This window comes from Solanum pennellii, chromosome 9 (genome assembly GCF_001406875.1).
Source record: "Solanum pennellii chromosome 9, SPENNV200".
NCBI classification, from domain to species: Eukaryota; Viridiplantae; Streptophyta; class Magnoliopsida; order Solanales; family Solanaceae; genus Solanum; species Solanum pennellii.
Window position 1 is genome coordinate 78,504,183 of NC_028645.1, and position 7,911 is coordinate 78,512,093.

Consider the following 7,911-nt stretch of genomic DNA (forward strand, 5'->3'; position numbering starts at 1 on the left):
GATCTATTCAAATTATATATTATTAAAATGTAAAATAAGTTGCACATATAACTTAAATAAAAATTTATATTCCTCTTATAAATAATTTGTGATAATAAAGAAATATGTGAATGATAGACAATTATTATTATCTATGGATGAAACTAAAATAAAATCTTAAATCGTTCTTTGATCTATTCAAATTATATATCTTTAAAATCTATAATAAGTTTATATTCCTCTTATAAATAATTTGTGATGAGAAAGAAATATGTGAATGATAGCAAAATATAATTATTTATGGCTGTAAAATATAAATTAATTAACATTTATTATGTTAACAGCTTTTAAGGATATTTCAGACATTTTGATTTAAAAAGCTGTTTATCAGCACTAATTTGCCAAACACATCAACAACTTTTTTTAACTTCAGCAATTTTATCCAAACGCATAACTGCTTATTTTTAAAATAAGTTTCAGCACTTTCAAAAGTACTTTTTTAAAGCTGCTTTTATTAAGCCAATCCAAACGAGCCCTACATCTCTAAAACCTATGATCATGATTTAAATAATAAATATATTATATATTTAATAATAAAAATAGATTATCTTCTTGATAAATTTAAGGGGGAAAAGGTTCTCTTCCTAAACTTTTTTTCCGCGGGATGTTACTTTTATTTTCTTTTTAAGTTAATCTTTTTATTATATTTTTTTCTTGAATTTTTCTTTTTATCCATTAGCTATTGAAGAGATTATTATTTTTTCTATTTTATTTCTTTTTTTTTCTATTTACTCCAAAATTAACATTAGCTATTATTTGGCCGCAGTTCAATGTTCGTATACTCGTTAATATCTTTTATTTTTTTAAAAAAGGTTTTGAAAAGATCCTACGTAAAAGAAAAATGCATAATGTATTGGTGGTCCCTTAAAGTTGGCACGATCTTTCACTTAGACACCTTAACTAAACAATGTTCATTTTAGACACCTGATGAAGAGTCCTGCTATTTCATTTTGATACTTTTTTTAATATCAATAATAATATATAAGGTATGTGTTACACTCGCGAATGATGTGTAATGTGACAAATTAAATGATGATGTTGTCATCTATATCAAAAGTAATTATTAAATAATCATATTTAAATAAAAATAAAAACCAACCAATGAATGAAGTGTAAATTAGGTATATAGCATTTTCTATAGTAATATTCTCAAGATATAGCATCAGAGTTTGTATTTCAATATATAACATTTAATATCTCAAGCTATAGCATATTATTATAAACTATAATGTTAATTTGAAATAATTAAAAAAATTTGTTTTAAAAGAATTTGAATAAAAAAAAGGGACAAAAATATAAATGGAAAATGGCATCCTTTATTACTTAAATTAAATACAATCATTAATTGGTGTTAATTGATTAACACGTTTTAAGGAAATTTAAAAAATATTCAGATTAGTTAGTTGCCTTAAATCTCTCAAATAGTTTAAATGAGAATAAATTTTGATTTAATTCCTTAAAAAGCTCTAACAAATTGACATCAACGTACAAACTGTTTTTTTTCCTCCAATTTTCACTATTCTTTCAGATTTGCAGCAGATATCAGTTCGCTTTTTTTTTTTAGTAATTGAAGAAATTTTGACGTTGGAAAAATATTGATTTGCTATGATGGAGAACATTGTGTCGATATTAATTAAACATGGTGGAAGGTGGAATTCATCAGGTTGGTTTTAATTGTGATTTGTTGGTTTTGATTATGATTTGTTGGGTTTTAACATGGAGAACATTGTGTCGATTTTTTTTGATTATTTTAAGATCTGATATAGATTATAGCTTGTTTTTTTGCGATGAAACAGTGTTTTGGTATATATACCGTATCTGAAAAACAGCTGTAAATGTATATGTGTTTGAGTTTTAATAAAATTGAAGATTCGCGTAATACTTGATATATGAACAAATATAAAAAATGAGTTTGATGGTACAGTGTATTTAGTTACTAGTCAAAAAATAAGTATTTATAATTATGTGGATCGTTGAAGTATGAAAGTTGTATTAATCGTGTATGAACCTTATATGAAACTTGTATTAATTATGTATGAAGTTTCTTTTTTTGTTGAAATTAGAATATATGTTTCTGTTTAGCATATGAAGGTAAATGTTGATATAATTCTGTATGAAAACTGTATTTTTTTTTGTTTAGTTATTTTTTTTTGTTTAGTAAATTTGTTTTGTGATGATGAAAGCTATATTTTTTTTTGTTTAGTAATTTTTTTTGTTATTTGTGGATATGTGTAATATTAATGGAATTATTGGTGAAAAAATAGTATAAAATTGATCGAAATATGAAATGCTAGTTTGTTTGTCTGTTTCTGATTTGTAAAGCAATGTTTGTATTTTTTTTGACATTTATAGTATGAAATGTGTACTATTTTGGTATTAAATATTTTTATTTTATTTTTTAATGGCATATTTTTTTAGAATTGTTTTTAATGAGCATTTATTTTTCATGTTAGGTAATACCATCGAACGGTTGATATGTATGTTCTTGTTGAAGGACCAAAGAAGTATATAGTAAATTTAAATACAAGGTGTGTAGTTGCGGGAGATTTCACCATTATGAAATACAATGTGATCATGTAATTGCAGTTCTTAGATACAAGAAACTGGATGAAACATATTTCTATTCTGTCTTTTATAGCCTGAAGAATTTCAGAGGTGCATATGTCATCCCTGTTGAACCTATCCCCTGCAAGAGTACGTGGGATATACCCAATTATATTTCAAAGCCTAAATTGATGGCACCCGATCCAAGTAGATCAGTTAAAAAATTGCTTGTTGAACGTTGGAAGGAGTTTGCTGATGTGAAATTCAAAAGGTCAAAGGTTACTTGTAGTAGATGTCGTCAAGTTGGACATAACAGGAAGACATGTTCAAATTATCCTGTTAAAAAAATGATTTCATGATTTTTACTTTTTGTTACAAAACATGTTTTGTTTTATGGAATGAATTTGGTATAATTAATATTTGAGTAGTTGTGATTTCTTAATATTATCCAACTATAAATAATATTGAAACACATTTTGTGTCCGTTTTCAAATTTATTCCTATACTAATGTATAGTTAAACAAGAATCGTACATAATTCATACAAAAAACATATATATGAAACAACTTTTAAACATATAATTGTTCAATAAAACTCTTGTTAGAATAGTTCATACATAGATCATAGATAGTTCACACAAAGTTCATACATATGGATCAAAAAAATATGATAGTTGTCATATTAAAACGATAATAAATCAAAAATGTGATATCATGTTCATACTAGTAATAATCAGACGTCATACATATTTCATCCAGACAGTAATCAGACTTCATACATAATCAATAATGGAAGAAAGATTTATACAAAAAAGCCAACAAATTAGAAATGTAATGTCATGCTCATACAATTAGTAATCAGACTTCATACAAAAAAGCCAACAAATTAAAAATGTAATGTCATGCCTATACAATTAGTAATCAGACTTCATACAAAAAACCCAACAAATTAAAAATGTAATGTCATGCCCATACAATTAGTAATTAGATTTCATACACACATCAATTTATATATCAATTCAAACATCATTCAAGCACTGGTAATATGTATTAATATCGTATGAATTCTGTGTGGATTGATGTATTAGTTTGTATTACTTGTGTATAAATGTTGTATGAATTGATATATACATTGATGTATTACTGTTGTATGATTTGTGTATGAAAGTACCTTAGAATTTCATTTCATGCTTTGTGTATGAATTGATTTGGTTGTCTATTTATATGACAGCGTTTGGATGATGTTTTAATTGATATATAAACTGATGTATGTATGAAGTCTGATTACTAATTGTATGGGCATGACATTACATTTCTATTTTGTTGGCTTTTTTGTATGAATCTTTCTTCAATTATTAATTATGTATGAAGTCTGACTACTGTCTGGATGAAATATGTATGACGTCTGATTATTACTAGTATGAACATGATATCACATTTTTGATTTATTATCGTTTTAATATGACAACTATCATACATTTTTTGATCCATATGTATGAACTTTGTGCGAACTATTTATGATCTATGTATGAACTATTCTAACAAGAGTTTTATTGAACAATTATATGTTTAAAAAGTTGTTTCATATATATATTTTTTGTATGAATTATGTACGATTCTTGTTTAATAGAAATAAAATTTGAAAACGGACACAAAATGTGTTTCACTATTATTTATAGTTGGACAATATAAGAAATCACAATTACTCATGTTGTGTAACAAAAAGTAAAAATCATGAAATTATTTTTTAACAGGATAATTTGAACATGTCTTCCTGTTATGTCCAACTTGAAGACATCTACTACAAGTAACCTTTGACCTTTTGAATTTCACATCAGCAAGCTCCTTCCAACGTTCAACATGCGATTTTCTAACTGATTCTTGGATCGGATGCCATCAATTTAGGCTTTGAAATATAACTGGGTATATCCCACGTACTCTCGCAGGCGATAGATTCAACAGGGATGACATATGCATCTCTGAAATTCTTCAGGCTGTAAAAGGTAGAACAGAAATATGCTTCATGCAAGTATTCTGTATCTAAGAACTGCAATTACATGAATGGTGAAATCTCCCACAACTACACACCTTGTATTTAAATTTACTATGTACTTTTTTGGTCCTTCAACAACAGCATACATATCAACCGTCGTGATATCACCTAACATGGAAAATGAATGCTCATTAAAAACAGTTCCAAAAAAATATGCCATTAAAAAATAAAATAAAAATCTTTAATATCAAAGTAATACACATTTCATATTATAAATGTCAAAAAAATAATACAAACATTGCTTTACAAATCAAAAACAGACAAACAAACTAGCATTTCATATTTCATACCATATTAATATGTAATTCAGACAAATAACATCATGTTGATCAATTTTATACGATTTTTTCATCAACAATTTCATTAATACTACACATATCCACAAATAACAAAAAAATTACCAAACAAAAAAATAAATATCATACAATCTTATAACACTCTTAATACAATGAATTAACAGAGATTACTAAAAACAAATCAGAAAACTATAACAAATACCAACATGACGAATCCCATCTGCCACCCTGTTTAATTAATATTGATAAGTTATTGTCCATCAAAATAAATCACAATTTTTCACATAAAAAAAACTCAATAAAAAAAAAGGAGTAAAAATTCTGCAAACAGGAGAGTGAGAAATGTGATAGAGAGAAAAAAAGGAAAAAATCATGTTTTAATTTGATTTAAATTAGTTTGAGCATTTTAAGGAAATTGAATAATTTAAATCTTTTTTGAATTACTTGTGCTAATTTGTTAATTATTCATTATTAATTAACATTAATTCAAATGCCACAATTGGTGCTACTTACCAATTAATACATAAACGTGTTTTACCTTTTTATTTTATTTAAAAATAAAATAAAATTTAAATGTTAAAATAAAAATAAATATTTAAACATATTAATTAGTATTTAAATAATTACTTATAGTTTATTTTTAATTAAATATATTTTAATTGATATGCTATAACTCGATAATAATCTGCTATAAATAATTTATTTTTAAAAAGTATATTTATAACTCGATATATATAACCTTAAATGTGTATGAGGTGTTATTTTTATATGAATAAATGACACATAATATTTTTATACAAATAACTTTTTAGAAAATAAAAGAACCCACCCCTGTCGTCTTCTTCATCCCCCAACTCCCAACCCCCTACCCCCACAAGATCGTCTTCTCTAAGGCATCAAAAACCCAACCTCCAAATAACCCCCCAAACCCCGCCTCGAAAACACCTTACTAATTACTATGCGCACCATTTGAAAATTTCATTTTCAAAAATAACAACCACCCCAATCCTTTGCAGAAACTACGCCCCCACCCCCCATCTGCACGCCAAACAAATTTTTAAAGAAATAAATATTAAATTTTTTCAAGAAAAATTTCGTAAATGAATTTATTTTAATTTTTTTACAAGAAAATTGTCATTTTGGTCCACACCTTGATCAATAATGGATGATACTTAATTTGGATAAAATGGTGGCTAAAAATGAGAAGAAGAAGAAGAAAAAATTTAAAAAAAAATTAACTAAAACACTATTCACGCGTTGGTCAATGAGTGTGTTACACTCAATATGTCAGGTAAGCAAAAAGTGTCAAAATGTCATAGCAAGACTTCACATCAGGTGTCTAAAATGAACATTGTCTAGTTAAGGTGTCTAAGTGAAAGATCATGCCAACTTTAGGGGGTCACCGATGAATTATCCCCCCAAAAAAAGGATGAGAACTTTATTTTTCCTATATTTATGGACAAAATAATATGTTGTTAAGATTGTAAGTTATAATATTTTTTAATAAAATATATAATATATTTATTATTTAAATCATGGTTAGATTTACTTTAAGAATTAGATCTTAGCCATTTAATTTAACCTATGTCATGTGTCACTAATCCAAATGAATTTTTAGGAAAAATATAGAGGAGTCGGAGCCTCTATAGTAATATAAGCACTTTCTCCATCTTTAATTAATTGTTTACTTTTTTTTTATAGTTATCCTTAATTACTTATTTATTTTGATAAATTAAGAAAGAACAATATTTTTTTAAACTACTATATCCTTAATTAATTATTTTAAAAAAGGTAAAAGTTTTTTAAAATCTTAAGTTTTTAATTCATTTACTTCATACTACCTCCGTCACTTTTTACTTGTCCACTTTTCTTTTTATAGTTCTCCCTAATTACTTGTCCACTTTTCTTTTTATAGTTGTCCCTAATTACTTGTCCATTTTGACAAATCAAAAAAGGACAATTTTTTTTTACTTATTATACCCTCAATTAAATAACTAATCACTTTGAAAAATGTAGAACTTTTCATCCACTCATAAATAATAAGGGTAAAATAGTAAACTCACTATGTTATTAATTATTTTTTTAATAGGTCTGTCAATTCAAAAGTGGACAAGTAAAAAAGAACAAATAAAATAATTAATAGAAATAAAATTATAAATTCATATTGTTAATTATCTTTTTAATACATATATCAATTTAAAAGTAAACAAATAATTAGGAATAGAGCAAAAGTAAGATTGAAATGAAAATTTAATGCATTCTTTCCGAGGATACATTAATTTACGAGTAGTGTACTTAACTTTGTCACTTTTTTTGATTCAGCAACCAAGATGAAATCATTTTATACTTCCTTTCCTTTTACTTTAATTTAAGTTTAACTCGTTAGATTCCGTAATATATCAAGAAAGAAGAAAAAGTTATAACATAATTGCTAAATTATTTTTTGATATTTTTTTAATTGTCTCTAATTACTTATTTATTTATATAAATAAAAAAAGCCAATTTTTTTATCTTTTATATTCTTAATTAATTATTTTAAAAAATATATAACTTTTTAGAAAAAACTTAAATTTTTAATGTATACACCTTATAATTATTAAGAACAAAATAATAAATTTATTATGTCAGTCATTGATTTTTTAATAGATATGTCAATTTAAAAGTAGATAAATAATTAGACAAGTGTGAAATTTAACTAGCAAATTAAAAATTATAGAAAAAGTTTCAAAAATTTTATGACTATAGAAAAAGTTTCAAAAATTTTATGACTATTTTAGACCGTAAAAAGTCCCAAGTCTCAACAATTATGCAATTTCAGACCCAAAATGACACCAACAAAGGATTACCGGAGAACAAGTCTTGACTATTGGTGTGTTTGATACGGAGAAAAATATTTTTGAATTTTTTTATATTTGATTGGGTAAAATGTTTGACCCAAAAACTAAGGTGTGACTTATATTATATTATATATATATATATA